This window comes from Perissodus microlepis, chromosome 8, assembly GCF_051167445.1.
Source record: "Perissodus microlepis isolate ML-2025 ecotype Zambia chromosome 8, ASM5116744v1, whole genome shotgun sequence".
NCBI classification, from domain to species: Eukaryota; Metazoa; Chordata; class Actinopteri; order Cichliformes; family Cichlidae; genus Perissodus; species Perissodus microlepis.
In genome coordinates this window covers 4189113-4206064 of record NC_140468.1, presented here as the reverse complement: position 1 = coordinate 4206064, position 16952 = coordinate 4189113, and positions in this window count along the sequence as shown.

Here is a 16952-nt window from a genome sequence, read left to right as displayed (position 1 = left end):
GCACCTAGTGTCACCCCGTCAAAGCCAATATGACAAGCAGATATAGCTGCCAAATAAACCTTAATTGTCGAAAATGAAAGGCCCTTATCCAGCAGCTCCTGCAGGAATGTCAAAACATCCACAATAGAGCACTGAAATGGGAGAGTGTGGCGGTCCTGGCACCATTGCTCGAAGGCTCGCCATTTGTAAGCGTACAAGCCTCTAGTAGATGAGGCCCTAGCGCTCTGAATTGTCGCTATCACACTAGGTGGCAAACCCTTAGCAATCAAGTTTAACCTCTCAGCAGGTAAGCATGAAGGCGCCACAGATCTGGGCGCGGATGAAACAATTCTCCTCCCGCCTGAGAGAGGAGATCCCTGCGGAGAGGAAGCTGCCAAGGACTCGCTGCTAGCAGGCTGATTATCTCTGCATACCACGACCTTGTGGGCCACCAAGGGGCCACTAGAATCAGAGAGAGGGAATGCCGATGCACTCTCTCTAGAACTGGAGATATCATTTCCACTGGGGGAAATGCATACAGGGGCACGTCTGGCCATTGGTGCGCTAGCGCGTCCAAGCCCAAGGGTGCATCGTGGTCAATTATGGAGAAGAACAGGGGGCAGTGAGTATTTACCCTGGAAGCAAAAAGATCTATTTGCGCCTTGCCAAATAGGTCCCAAATCTGAGCCACTATTAAAGGGTGTAACCTCCATTCTCTCACCAGAGGATCCCCTCTGGAGAGAAGGTCCGGCCCCAGGTTCAGGTGGCCCGGGACATGGGTGGCTCTTAGAGACAGAAAATGAACACTGCACCATAACAGCAGAGAGCGAGACAGGAGCAGCCCGGGCTCCCTCCAAGGACCGAGAGCTAGCATGCAAGACGCGGTTACCGGCAGCCTCCTCCGGAGGTGACGCGATGCACACAAACGGTGAGAGAGAGTCCAGCGTTGAAACGCTCTCATTTTTAACAGTCCAAGTGGCACTACGGCGATCATAGATGCCATCATGCCCAACAAGCTTAATATCGTCTGGAAACACAGTCTGCGTCCCAACTGAAACTGAGCGAGGCAGCGATGAAACGCGGCCACTCTGTGCTCTGACAAACGTGCGCGGCTGGAAAGCGAGCATATTTCCAAACCGAGAAAAGTAATCTGCTGACTCGGGATTAGCGAGCTCTTTTGAAAGTTCACAGAGAACCCCAGTGTCTGAATGTGTGACAGAACCAGCGACAGCTGTGTCTCCACCTGCTCTCTGGAGCAAGGTACGAGAGCCCAGTCGTCTAGGTAGGCTAAGATGCGGATTCCTCTCTCTCTGAGGGGCGCTAGCGCTGCCTCGGCACATTTCGTAAAGGTGCGAGGAGCGAGCGACAGCCCGAACGGCAGCACTAGATATTCGTAGGCTACGCCCTCGAATGCAAACCTCAGAAACTGCCTGTGTTTCGGGTGTATAACCACATGAAAATAAACATCTGTTAGATCGATTGTTGCAAACCAATCTCCCGGGCCGACCGCATTCAAGAGCTGTCTGAGTGTTAGCATCTTGAACCTGTACGTTCGTAGATACGTGTTCAAGACTCGCAGGTCGAGGATGGGACGAGGCCCTCCCCCTTTTTTCGGAACAACAAAATAACGGCTGTACCAACCTTTGTCTCCGAAGCGGGGACCACTCGTATTGCTCTTTTCTGCAATAGCGCCTTTATTTCCTCTCTGAGTATCATGGCCGCCTCGGTGTTGACAGTCGTGTTTACGACTCTTTGGAAACGAGGCGGCTTGACCCGGAACTGCAACCGGTAACCCATGGCAACGGTTCGCAGCACCCACGGAGAGGGGGCGCAAGCGCGCCACTGAGGGAAGTGAGCAGCCAGCCGGCTGACCTGCAGCACCGTCGACGGGGCGTTGTCGCCCCCCAGTGTGTCTGCGGGGGACTGCATCACCTGCCTGACCTGGCTCATTCTGCCTGCAGGCTGAGCATTTGTGATTGTTTGAGAATAAACAACACTCTTTATTGATTGTAACATGGAAACATGTACATTTATACATTTTGTTGGAGGCACCTTTTCTGGGGCACAACAATGAAAAACAGCGGGAACACCCGATGTGGTCACCTGAACATTTAACACACCTGAACAGGGAGTTACCTGAGGCATTTTGTGTGCAGGGGTTTTGTGCTTGGGAGACAGTGTTAGGAAAGTGCAGCGCCTTCTGGGGCTGACAACCTGAACAGAACTTAAGCGGCACCTCTTGTGCGGCAACAGAGGGGTAAAAACAGCGTCTCCCTGCTGCTGGACCCCCTCTCCACTCGAAACCACAGCTAGGAGGGCTGAGGCTTCTTCCTCCTGGGCGTCGGGTCCCGCCGGGGGCCCGAGGGTGGGCCTTTGCTCCAGGCCGACTGGCGTGGAGCTCGGGCCGGAGGATGTGCTCTCGCTGGCGGCACACCCACTTCAGCAGTGGGCGCCGGTCTCTTGCCAGTCGGCAGAGGAGCGGCGGGCCTGTGAGAGCTAGCTGCGGGCTTGGGCTTGGGCTGACGTCTGGGGATGATGTCGCGCAGAGCTTCCGTCTGCTTCTTCCTCAGATCGAATCTAGCCTGAATGGCTTCAAGTGAATGTCCGAATAACCCAGCCGCAGACACTGGTGCGTCCAGATATACAGCTCTGTCCCTATCCGGGACATCAGAGAGGGTCAGCCACAGGTGCCTCTGCGCCACTACTGTCGAAGCCATCCCTCTGCCCAGGGAGAGCGCTGCACAGCGAGACGCACGGAGGATGTAATCTGTGGCGACTCTGACCTCGTTAAGAAGAGGTGCCAGCGGGCTGTCATCAGGAACCAGCGATCCGAGCTCCGCCAGGCACATTGCCTGGTACGTCTGGAGCATGGTGACAGAGCTCATGGCACGAGCAGTGCCGGCCTGAGCTCTATAAATTTTCTCCAGCTGCGAAGCAGAGAATCTGCAGTGCTTGGACGGCAGAGTTGCGGGGCCGCCGACACCATGGTTATGGGACGGGGCCAGATAAGCAGCCAGAGACGGCTCCATAGGGGGTGGGTTAGCTAAGCCAGCCCCCTCGGCGCCGTCCAATTCCATGTACTGTCCATAGCCGGGCACAGTGACGCGGGTAGACAGAGGTTTGTCCCATGATGCTGTTAGCTCGCAGAGAAAGTCTGGGAACATGGGAAGGCAGTTTTTGTCCGTTGCGCGCTCCGGTGGGAGGAAAAACCCCGTGAACCGCGACAGCTCCTGAGCTGGCGGAGGAGAGGGCCAGTCCACCTGCAGCTTCTCAGCAGCACGGCGAAACAGAGAGAAAAGAGAGGTGTCGTCGTGGCCGACCGGCGCAGCAGCGGCGGTACATTGGGCCAACAATGAGCTCTCCTGCTCATCCTCCGACAAACCATGGATGTCCAGGCCGATGTCCAGCACGTCATCGTCGTCCTGGGGAGCGCTGGCGGGCTTCAACCCAGGCTGAAGCCCGTCAGCGCTCCTGCATGGTTCCGGCTCGTCATCGGCTAACCCGTCAACATATTCCATGTGGTCAGCCCAGCTAATTGCAGGGACATCGACCGGAAAATCCTCGTCTTCGGACTCGGACGAAGCCGGGGCTCCAGACTCGGAAAGGAGAGGGTCATGCCGTGCGACAGCCGAGCGTCCCAGCACTTTTTCCACAAACGTCATCCGTCTTTCCAGGGTCGAGCGCCGGAGCTGGCGACAAAACGCACAGGCTTCGGGCTCCGTCAACGCTCTCCTAGCGTGGACGATCCCCAGGCAGACAGGGCAGGCATCGTGCTGGTCGCTGTCGTTCAAAGAGAAACCGCATCCCTGAGGACAGGGGCGAACAGAAGATTTCTGCTTTGCTCGCTTCGGTTTGGAGTCCATTCCAAAACACAAAGCAAAACGCTGCACGGGAAAACTTGAAATTAGCGCTCCGCGGGCAGCCTACACACCAACTGCGCGGTGGAAGCTAACACCAACAGGGGCAGTTAAGCTAAGTTCAAGTCGGCAGACAACGGAGCTAACTAGCAGCAGCTAGCTAGCCCAACTCGGCAGAGGTGTTCTCAGCGAGGTGAAGAGCGTAAGAACTGAGGGATGACTGTGATGACAGCGGCTATATGTGCAGGCGGGGCCGTGCGCGTGTCATCACACGTCATCTGCCTTAAAGGCGTGATTAAAGGTTTCTTCAGCCAGGACACGCGAGGGCGTGATATCCCATACTTATGTGTTGTACCGAGTGAATCGACTGAAAGGGAACGGAGCAGACTCAACGCCGCCAACTCTGTCCAAACAACCGCCAGAGGAGAAAAGAACAAAATCTTCAGAGGAAGATGGCATCTCCAATAAAACAATCTTTGAAGCCATTCTGGGACTTGAGAAGAAATTTGAAACACAACTGGAAGATATCAGAGAACAAAACAGACAGAGTGCAGCTATGGTCGCCAGTTTGGCTAAGGCTGTAGAGCAGGGGTGCCCAATCCTAGTCCTCGAGAGCTACTGTCCTGCAGTTTTTAGATGCATCCCTAATGGTTTGATTACCTCTTCAGCATGCCATCAAGTTTGGCAAAGGCCTGATAACAAGCCATTCATTTGATTCAGGTGTGTCAAAACAAGGATGCATCTAAAACCTGCAGGACGGTAGCTCTCGAGGACTGGGATTGGACACCCCTGCTGTAGAGTTTAACACTGCATAGATGGTCGATTGTAAAATTAAAGTTGCTAAACTAGAAAATGCGAATGAACAGCTGCTTAAAGAAAAACGGCAATTTGATATATATATTTTTTTAATTTGGAAAAGAGTAGGCAAAAATAAATTTTATATCTTCCTTCTTAATTGATGGCATTGAATGTGAGGAGCCTAAAATTTTGCAAGATGAAGTTTATACATTCTATTCCAATCTATATTCCTCACAGTTCTCCCAAGCAGACTGTGATGTCTGTTTTGATCAAATAAATAATTTAATCCCTCAAACTGATGAATCATTTAAGGAACTTTGTGAATCTGATTTTAGAATTGAAGAGTTAGATGCATCTGTTAAGAAAATGGCGTTTAATAAATCCCCTGGTCCAGATGGGCTTAAAGTTAATTTCTTCAATTTTTCAGGGAAGACTTAAGGGAAATTTTATTTAAAGCTATATTGGTTTTAAATAAAGCCAATATAGCTTTAATAAAAACAACCCAATACATTTAATCTTATGTAAGCAGTATATACATGAATGTCAATTTTTTTTAAGACCAAACCAACCTTGGTTCACTGGAAGAACGACTTAAACCTGTTTATTAAATCCGTGACTTTGATTAAAAAGAAAAAGGCTACATATTTTGCTTCCTTTTTGGAAGATTTAGATTTGTTGAATTAATACTTTGATAATTTCCTGTATTTCACATGGGTTAAAAAAGATATATTAAATATATTTGTTTATGCTTTTTAAAGAACATATTTTAACATTGGACTCAACAACAAATAAATCCTCGCTAACAAAAAAGGAACTTCAAGCGCCAAATTGCTTTATATTTCTTCACTTAAATATACAGGCAGCAAGTAGGGGTGACATGGGGCCCCAAGTTTGAGGTGTTAGGCCTTAAACTGGACTAATCAACATAAGGATGGAAGCCACTGTGGAACTTTTTCAGTAAGTTGAGTTTTGTACGTGTTTTGTAAGTTAATCAGTAAATTAACACCAATAGCTAGTTAACCTTAGCAATTCACACAACAACTGGGTGTTGGGTAACTATGATGTTTTTATTTTAGAAAATAGTCCGTACACATGAATTAATGTACTTTAATATAAAAATGGAAGGTGATACAACCTCAAAAGCGTGGTTGCCTCTAGATTTAAAAAGAGAAATAAGGTCTAGTAGTTTCACTATATAAAGAATAAATGCAAAATTTAAAAAGAACTGTTATAGCTGGATATATCGACGACTTATTCAATTATATGAAATGTTATGGCTTCGTGTGCCACAGTGTTTTTCTTTAAACTACTTGGGAACACTTTTACTGGCAGTCGGTGATGTCACTGAAAGGCAAGATTCTGTTGCCATAGTCTCCTGAGTTTATTTTGAAAGCTCACTTACAGAACTCGCTTAAACAGCTTAGAAAGGACCAGCACACACATTTGAAGAAATATTCACTACGTTTTCCTGTTTCAAACATTTTAAAAATTAAGATGAACAAGGAAACGAGAAAAAGTACAAGTCCAGCAGATAAGAAAGATCCAGGAGATCAAAGTAAGTAAACAAATACATCAAATCTGTGTAAAATCCCCCAAATAACAGAATCTACATTTCTAAAAATGTTGACACTCTGTGTAAAAATGAATCATTTGAATCCTGTGTTTGAGTGAAAATAGCAGAAATACAACATGTCTAATCAAAGAAAGGTTACTGGGGCACTTTGTCTTTGGTAAAATAACGGGACAAGTTTATTCTTGGACTCAGCAGTAAAAACAGACCAACAAGTGTCATGAAGATCTAAGACTTAGTAGACCTAGTATGGACTGGTGTTGCTCTGTTTTTATCAAAAGGATAAACTTATTAGAATGCCATCAAAATCCTTCCAGTCCTGATGTCGAGCACTCTTTTTTACTACTGTGTTGTTGTTGTTGTGTACAGACTCTAAGAACAGGATGGCTAAAAGAAAGGCCAGTCCTGAAAGGAAGACCCCCGTAAAAAGGAGGAGGGTCACTGAGCAGGCTGCTCCTTCCACCAGCTCAGACACTCATGAGGTCAAAGGAGTGAAGCGTAAGGTCCAGCAAGATGCAGCGGGCACAACCAGTCCAGCAAAGAAGCCTAAACTTGCTGAGCCTACGAGCGGTGACAAGGAGCAAGCGTCTTCCTCCTTGGACGCTGGTAAAGGTAGACTAATTAGTTGAGTGAGGGGTAGATTAAGGAGATGAAGGAGATATTTGTGTCTATGATCTAATGAGCTGATGTGCTTTTGGTGTTTTCCACATCTGCAGACTGCAGTCAAAGCACAAAGCACGGGTGCATGAAAGATGGCAGGAGGAAGTCTGCAGGAGACAGCAAAGAGCCACCCAAGAGAAAGAAAGGGGACAAAACCAAACACAGCGCCCAAACTTCAGCAGCTGACCAGAGACGTAAGTAGCAAGCAGCTTGGCTTTTATACTCTGGTGAAGAGCAAAATGAACATTTAGGCTACAGCAGAGAGTCATTTGTGTCACAGCTGTAGTAAAACAACACGTGTGTTTGTCTTTTCAGGTGAATTCCAGGCCAGATACGTGGAGGAGCACCATCTTGGAGGAGGCGGCTGTGGAGCAGTGTTTGCTGGCTACCGGATAACGGATCGTTGCCCAGTAAGTGTTCAGATGGTGGGAGTAAGACAGGCAGTAACGCAGATAACGGATAATATCGTAAGCTGAGACGTGTGCTGTTTCACACCTTTAGTGATGTCATACGGAGGAAATGCTCACCAATGCTCTGTGTCTTTTAGGTAGCCATCAAACACATTCCAAAGGACAGAATCCCCATCAAAGTGACGGTAAGTGTGCAACACTTGAACTGTTTTTACATTCCTGGACTGAGTGCAGCGTTCACCTGTGGAACGTCTCTTCCTCATCATCCACTTTGTTGGAATATATCAGGGTGAAAACGGGAAGCGGGTCTCGGTGGAAGTGGCCATTATGCTGAAGCTTGCAGCTGAAGCGGATGGACCAGTGGGAGCGTCAGCACCCGTGTCTCTGCTGGACTGGTTTGACCTCGGCACAGAGCTGATCCTGGTGCTGGAGAGACCCATCCCCGCTGTGGACCTGCATGATTACATAACAGCAAATGGAGGATGTTTACCAGAGGAAAAGGCCAAGGTAAGTTGACTGGAAGAGCCTTAGACTGTACAGCATTCAATCAAAGCACAGAGTATCAGAGAAGCGTCAACCCATTGACTCATTACTGTCTTTTTCATCTTTTCCAGGTCATTCTGAAGCAGCTGGTTGATGCAGCGAAGCACCTGGAGGATAAACACATCTTTCACCGGGACATCAAGAGTGAGAACATTCTGATTGAGACCGGCTCAGATGTGCCTCGTGTTCGCATCATCGACTTTGGACTGAGCTGCTTTGCTAAGGAGCGATCGGTGTACCGCCTCTTCTATGGTAACATATTCAGCTCCTGCTCTTCACACATGTAGCAATTTGTGCCTTTTGTTTTACAAGAAATTGTCATTGTGTCTGTTTATTAGGTACACCTATTCACACCCCTCCCGAATGTTACGGCCGCAAAAAATACAGGGCTGGACCCACCACGGTGTGGCAAATGGGAGTGGTGCTGTATGAAGCGCTTCATGTGGGGGACTTTAATACCATGACGTTCCTCCAAAAGGAACTGAAATTCAACAAGGATCTGTCGCCACGTAAGAAAACGTCACGCTTCAACATTCACTGATGGCTTGGATCACTGGAACTATCATCTTCATCTTTTTCCTCCTTTCTTTCTCTCCAGACTGCCGGAACTTCTTGGACGCATGTTTAACCAACGTCCCGGAGAAGCGCCCAACGCTGGAGGACCTCCAGCTTCACCCCTGGCTCAGATAAACCCGTCTCTCTCACACACAGACACACACTTCATATATTGTCATATAAGTGTGATACATTACCTAACTTTCTTTTCTTTGTCTTTTTTTCTTTTTTTTTTTTGTCTTTTTTACAGGAAAAAATTGTTTTTAGTTTTTTTGGCCTATTCTAAATTCTGCTATCCTGGAGTTCCTGTAACCCCCCCCCAGCCGTCCCAGGAAAGGGGATCTCTCTTTGAATGGGCTTTCCCGAGGTTTCTTCCCATCGATCTGGCCCCCCGGGGAGTTTTTCCTCGTCTTCATAGAGAGCTTGGGCTGGGTCAGGAGCTCCATCAAAATTGGCCTAATTTGATTAGTTAAATGTAATAAAATACTTTAATGTAATCAAATAAAATTTAGTAAAAGTCTGAACATTTAATTTCCATCAAAATAAAACTTGTTAAATTCAACTTTGGTGAGAATACTCTTTTATTACCATTTCAAGGATTGTTTTTTACCCAAAAAAGAAGAAAACTGAAAATGAATCAGGTTAAAGTATAACTACTGGCCTGCATTTACCAGTAAGTACAAACTCTCCACAAGTACCACTTAACTCAGGTTTCCCACGGCACCTGTGCAGAGTTTCTGTTTATGACCGTGCTCTTGTTTAAGTTGACTCCGCTCATTAATAAATCGTGTAAAAAGTTCAAGCGATTGCGTCTGCTCTTTGGTCCAACTGCACTCTCATTTCCAGTCTGTGACATGGGGGTTCCTGTCTTTCTTTCCTTTGCATTATTGTTAGGTTTTTACCTTTCAATATAAGGTGCCTTGAGGCAACCGTTGTTGTGATTTTGTGCTATATCAATCAAATACCCTCTGTAACCCTGTTGTGTTGCAACTCCAAATGGGAACATTTTTCGTGAATGCAACTGCTTCTACTGACATTTTGACTTTAAACATAAAATATTTTTGTATTTGTCAAGTAATACCACACACTACTCAAACAGGTGGTATGAACTTATTTCAAACAACTGCATAATTTGAAGGATACAGCTTACGTAAGCCAAATCTTTGTAAGCTGCAAAGACCATTAAAGTCAGGAGTGTTTGTTAAATGGGAAAGTTTAACCTACAACAGGGATACTTTGGACAGCATTGTTTGACACAGACAGGAGGATTTTTTTTATATGAAATATTAATAATGCACTAGAGCCTACATTAAATATATTATGTATAATCCAGCTGAATGAAATACAGTGGAACAATGGATTTCCATTCCATCTTGGGTTCTTTTTTTTTTTTTTTGTGTCCCGTTTGGATCTTTAGCCATCAGAATTGTTGTCTTAAGGCCAAGAAAGATGCAAAGCGGATTTATTTTACCAAGTGGATCATCATGGCCTTGCCATATTGGTCCATTTGATTGACCTTTATTATAATTATGTATTTATTTTATTTTCGGTTGCTACAAACGGGACAGACATGACTGGGGGATAGGACAGGGAGAAAGAATGAAAGAAAAAAAATCAAAGGGGAGAAGAGACGGTGAGAAGGGGGGGAAGAAAGGAAAAAACAAACAAACAAAACGCCTGGATCACCTGTATGGAGAAAAAAAACAGAAGAGAAAGCAAACAACTAAGAGCAACATAATAAAAACAGCACCATCACAATAAACTAGCTAGCAGTAGATAACAGTAGATACTAAATAATAAACGATATTGTGCAGCACGCAAGATTTCCATTCCATCTTGGGTTCTTAAAATGCTAGGCTAGGCTCACACCTAGTAACATCTGTAGCTTATAACATTCAACACTTATACCACACTGTAAGGAACAACAAGAAAAGTAAAACAACACACTACATTCTCATAGCTCCCGATTATTTTTTTCCAAATGTTTTTGAGCTTAATCGGCCAGTAAAATACATTATCTAAACTTAACAGGTAACTAACGAAAGCGAGTGACTCACCGAGATTTTCCAACACAAATAACTCCACAGATGTTATTCCCTCTGGGGTCAGAGTTCGGGGGCCTAATAAAAGAGCAGCTTATTAGCACTGATATGTGTAAAAAAAAAAAAAAAAGGTCTCATTAACTGCTTTGCAGCACTGCATACTTTGTTGAAAGTACACTTGACCGCCAGGGGGTGGCATCAAGATGGCGGCTTTAACGGTGGTGTGTTTTTTCAGGAGCACCGAAAGAGCGCACAATTTGCTAAGTAAGTTTATTCTCCTTCCAGTTGAATATGCCCACAAGATTATTAAACATACAAAGCTGCATTTTGTACCATCAAACTGTAATGCTAAGACGTCTTCACATGCTAAAGTCAGTGATCATGGCTATGCTAACATCGAAGCGGCTAATGTGGGCCTAAACAAACAAGAAAGCGAATAGTTATGTCTATAACTTCTGTTCCCTGAAGGAGAGGAACGAGGTACAACACATAAGTATGGGATATCACGCCCTCGCGTGTCCTGGCTGAAGAAACCTTTAATCACGCCTTTAAGGCAGATGACGTGTGATGACACGCGCACGGCCCCGCCTGCACATATAGCCGCTGTCATCACAGTCATCCCTCAGTTCGATAGCCGCTCTTCACCGAGCCAAACTGCTCAGTGGGGCCACCTTGTGTTGTACCTCGTTCCTCTCCTTCAGGGAACAGAAGTTATAGACATAATTATTCGTTCCCTTTCAGTCGATTCACTCGGTACAACACATAAGTATGGGACATATATACACGCCCCACAGAGCAGCCACCGAACCGGAATCGGACCACCACATCCTTAGTGAGTGGTAGACCCAGCAGAAAGGACAGCATGAGCCTCCGAAGGGGCTGTAACGTCCAACCGATAAAACCGCACAAAAGTGTGCGGTGATGCCCAACTAGCTGCCGCACAAATATCAGCTACAGGCACCCCTTTAAAAAGAGCCCATGAGGTTGCCATCCCTCTGGTGGAATGAGCTCCCACCCCGTGGGGCAAAGCAAGACCACTGGTGCCGTATGCCAGTGAGATAGCTTCTATAATCCAGTGGGACAGCCTCTGTTTCGACAGAGCTCTACCTCTATTCGGATTAGCGAAGCAGACAAACAGCTGGTCACATAAACGCACATCCTGAGTGCGCTCAATGTAGGTGCATAGCACACGCACTGGACAAAGAGAATGCATCCTCCTCTGCTCCTCAGATGCAAAAGGAGGGGAGCAAAAACTCAGCAACTCAAACTCCATTGAGCTAGAAGATGCAGGCATGATCTTGGGAAAATAGGCAGCATTTGGACGCAATACGACCTTGTGGCCATCAGAAGAGAACTGCGTGCAGGAGGGATGCACAGAGAGCGCATGAAGGTCACCCACTCGCTTTGCCGAAGCCAAAGCGAGAAGTAATGCAGTCTTATATGAAAGAAATTTCATATCCACAGACTCAATGGGTTCAAACGGGGGGCTACAAAGGGCCTCCAGCACCAAAGACAAGTCCCAAGCAGGGACACTGGACTTAAGCACGGGCCTCAGCCGGCGAACTCCTTTCAGAAAACGTATGGCGAGGGGATGCGCACCTAGTGTCACCCCGTCAAAGCCAATATGACAAGCAGATATAGCTGCCAAATAAACCTTAATTGTCGAAAATGAAAGGCCCTTATCCAGCAGCTCCTGCAGGAATGTCAAAACATCCACAATAGAGCACTGAAATGGGAGAGTGTGGCGGTCCTGGCACCATTGCTCGAAGGCTCGCCATTTGTAAGCGTACAAGCCTCTAGTAGATGAGGCCCTAGCGCTCTGAATTGTCGCTATCACACTAGGTGGCAAACCCTTAGCAATCAAGTTTAACCTCTCAGCAGGTAAGCATGAAGGCGCCACAGATCTGGGCGCGGATGAAACAATTCTCCCGCCTGAGAGAGGAGATCCCTGCGGAGAGGAAGCTGCCAAGGACTCGCTGCTAGCAGGCTGATTATCTCTGCATACCACGACCTTGTGGGCCACCAAGGGGCCACTAGAATCAGAGAGAGGGAATGCCGATGCACTCTCTCTAGAACTGGAGATATCATTTCCACTGGGGGAAATGCATACAGGAGCACGTCTGGCCATTGGTGCGCTAGCGCGTCCAAGCCCAAGGGTGCATCGTGGTCAATTATGGAGAAGAACAGGGGGCAGTGAGTATTTACCCTGGAAGCAAAAAGATCTATTTGCGCCTTGCCAAATAGGTCCCAAATCTGAGCCACTATTAAAGGGTGTAACCTCCATTCTCTCACCAGAGGATCCCCTCTGGAGAGAAGGTCCGGCCCCAGGTTCAGGTGGCCCGGGACATGGGTGGCTCTTAGAGACAGAAAATGAACACTGCACCATAACAGCAGAGAGCGAGACAGGAGCAGCCCGGGCTCCCTCCAAGGACCGAGAGCTAGCATGCAAGACGCGGTTACCGGCAGCCTCCTCCGGAGGTGACGCGATGCACACAAACGGTGAGAGAGAGTCCAGCGTTGAAACGCTCTCATTTTTAACAGTCCAAGTGGCACTACGGCGATCATAGATGCCATCATGCCCAACAAGCTTAATATCGTCTGGAAACACAGTCTGCGTCCCAACTGAAACTGAGCGAGGCAGCGATGAAACGCGGCCACTCTGTGCTCTGACAAACGTGCGCGGCTGGAAAGCGAGCATATTTCCAAACCGAGAAAAGTAATCTGCTGACTCGGGATTAGCGAGCTCTTTTGAAAGTTCACAGAGAACCCCAGTGTCTGAATGTGTGACAGAACCAGCGACAGCTGTGTCTCCACCTGCTCTCTGGAGCAAGGTACGAGAGCCCAGTCGTCTAGGTAGGCTAAGATGCGGATTCCTCTCTCTCTGAGGGGCGCTAGCGCTGCCTCGGCACATTTCGTAAAGGTGCGAGGAGCGAGCGACAGCCCGAACGGCAGCACTAGATATTCGTAGGCTACGCCCTCGAATGCAAACCTCAGAAACTGCCTGTGTTTCGGGTGTATAACCACATGAACATAAACATCTGTTAGATCGATTGTTGCAAACCAATCTCCCGGGCCGACCGCATTCAAGAGCTGTCTGAGTGTTAGCATCTTGAACCTGTACGTTCGTAGATACGTGTTCAAGACTCGCAGGTCGAGGATGGGACGAGGCCCTCCCCCTTTTTTCGGAACAACAAAATAACAGCTGTACCAACCTTTGTCTCCGAAGCGGGGACCACTCGTATTGCTCTTTTCTGCAATAGCGCCTTTATTTCCTCTCTGAGTATCATGGCCGCCTCGGTGTTGACAGTCGTGTTTACGACTCTTTGGAAACGAGGCGGCTTGACCCGGAACTGCAACCGGTAACCCATGGCAACGGTTCGCAGCACCCACGGAGAGGGGGCGCAAGCGCGCCACTGAGGGAAGTGAGCAGCCAGCCGGCTGACCTGCAGCACCGTCGACGGGGCGTTGTCGCCCCCCAGTGTGTCTGCGGGGGACTGCATCACCTGCCTGACCTGGCTCATTCTGCCTGCAGGCTGAGCATTTGTGATTGTTTGAGAATAAACAACACTCTTTATTGATTGTAACATGGAAACATGTACATTTATACATTTTGTTGGAGGCACCTTTTCTGGGGCACAACAATGAAAAACAGCGGGAACACTCGATGTGGTCACCTGAACATTTAACACACCTGAACAGGGAGTTACCTGAGGCATTTTGTGTGCAGGGGTTTTGTGCTTGGGAGACAGTGTTAGGAAAGTGCAGCGCCTTCTGGGGCTGACAACCTGAACAGAACTTAAGCGGCACCTCTTGTGCGGCAACAGAGGGGTAAAAACAGCGTCTCCCTGCTGCTGGACCCCCTCTCCACTCGAAACCACAGCTAGGAGGGCTGAGGCTTCTTCCTCCTGGGCGTCGGGTCCCACCGGGGGCCCGAGGGTGGGCCTTTGCTCCAGGCCGACTGGCGTGGCGCTCGGGCCGGAGGATGTGCTCTCGCTGGCGGCACACCCACTTCAGCAGTGGGCGCCGGTCTCTTGCCAGTCGGCAGAGGAGCGGCGGGCCTGTGAGAGCTAGCTGCGGGCTTGGGCTTGGGCTGACGTCTGGGGATGATGTCGCGCAGAGCTTCCGTCTGCTTCTTCCTCAGATCGAATCTAGCCTGAATGGCTTCAAGTGAATGTCCGAATAACCCAGCCGCAGACACTGGTGCGTCCAGATATACAGCTCTGTCCCTATCCGGGACATCAGAGAGGGTCAGCCACAGGTGCCTCTGCGCCACTACTGTCGAAGCCATCCCTCTGCCCAGGGAGAGCGCTGCACAGCGAGACGCACGGAGGATGTAATCTGTGGCGACTCTGACCTCGTTAAGAAGAGGTGCCAGCGGGCTGTCATCAGGAACCAGCGATCCGAGCTCCGCCAGGCACATTGCCTGGTACGTCTGGAGCATGGTGACAGAGCTCATGGCACGAGCAGTGCCAGCCTGAGCTCTATAAATTTTCTCCAGCTGCGAAGCAGAGAATCTGCAGTGCTTGGACGGCAGAGTTGCGGGGCCGCCGACACCATGGTTATGGGACGGGGCCAGATAAGCAGCCAGAGACGGCTCCATAGGGGGTGGGTTAGCTAAGCCAGCCCCCTCGGCGCCGTCCAATTCCATGTACTGTCCATAGCCGGGCACAGTGACGCGGGTAGACAGAGGTTTGTCCCATGATGCTGTTAGCTCGCAGAGAAAGTCTGGGAACATGGGAAGGCAGTTTTTGTCCGTTGCGCGCTCCGGTGGGAGGAAAAACCCGCGAACCGCGACGGCTCCTGAGCTGGCGGAGGAGAGGGCCAGTCCACCTGCAGCTTTTCAGCAGCACGGCGAAACAGAGAGAAAAGAGAGGTGTCGTCGTGGCCGACCGGCGCAGCAGCGGCGGTACATTGGGCCGACAATGAGCTCTCCTGCTCATCCTCCGACAAACCATGGATGTCCAGGCCGATGTCCAGCACGTCATCGTCGTCCTGGGGAGCGCTGGCGGGCTTCAACCCAGGCTGAAGCCCGTCAGCGCTCCTGCATGGTTCCGGCTCGTCATCGGCTAACCCGTCAACATATTCCATGTGGTCAGCCCAGCTAATTGCAGGGACATCGACCGGAAAATCCTCGTCTTCGGACTCAGACGAAGCCGGGGCTCCAGACTCGGAAAGGAGAGGGTCATGCCGTGCGACAGCCGAGCGTCCCAGCACTTTTTCCACAAACGTCATCCGTCTTTCCAGGGTCGAGCGCCGGAGCTGGCGACAAAACGCACAGGCTTCGGGCTCCGTCAACGCTCTCCTAGCGTGGACGATCCCCAGGCAGACAGGGCAGGCATCGTGCTGGTCGCTGTCGTGCAAAGAGAAACCGCATCCCTGAGGACAGGGGCGAACAGAAGATTTCTGCTTTGCTCGCTTCGGTTTGGAGTCCATTCCAAAACACAAAGCAAAACGCTGCACGGGAAAACTTGAAATTAGCGCTCCGCGGGCAGCCTACACACCAACTGCGCGGTGGAAGCTAACACCAACAGGGGCAGTTAAGCTAAGTTCAAGTCGGCAGACAACGGAGCTAACTAGCAGCAGCTAGCTAGCCCAACTCAGCAGAGGTGTTCTCAGCGAGGTGAAGAGCGTAAGAACTGAGGGATGACTGTGATGACAGCAGCTATATGTGCAGGCGGGGCCGTGCGCGTGTCATCACACGTCATCTGCCTTAAAGGCGTGATTAAAGGTTTCTTCAGCCAGGACACGCGAGGGCGTGATATCCCATACTTATGTGTTGTACCGAGTGAATCGACTGAAAGGGAACGGAGCAGACTCAACGCCGCCAACTCTGTCCAAACAACCGCCAGAGGAGAAAAGAACAAAATCTTCAGAGGAAGATGGCATCTCCAATAAAACAATCTTTGAAGCCATTCTGGGACTTGAGAAGAAATTTGAAACACAACTGGAAGATATCAGAGAACAAAACAGACAGAGTGCAGCTATGGTCGCCAGTTTGGCTAAGGCTGTAGAGCAGGGGTGCCCACTCCTAGTCCTCGAGAGCTACTGTCCTGCAGTTTTTAGATGCATCCCTAATGGTTTGATTACCTCTTAAGCATGCCATCAAGTTTGGCAAAGGCCTGATAACAAGCCATTCATTTGATTCAGGTGTGTCAAAACAAGGATGCATCTAAAACCTGCAGGACGGTAGCTCTCGAGGACTGGGATTGGACACCCCTGCTGTAGAGTTTAACACTGCATAGATGGTCGATTGTAAAATTAAAGTTGCTAAACTAGAAAATGCGAATGAACAGCTGCTTAAAGAAAAACGGCAATTTGATATATATATTTTTTTAATTTGGAAAAGAGTAGGCAAAAATAAATTTTATATCTTCCTTGTTAATTGATGGCATTGAATGTGAGGAGCCTAAAATTTTGCAAGATGAAGTTTATACATTCTATTCCAATCTATATTCCTCACAGTTCTCCCAAGCAGACTGTGATGTCTGTTTTGATCAAATAAATAATTTAATCCCTCAAATTGATGAATCATTTAAGG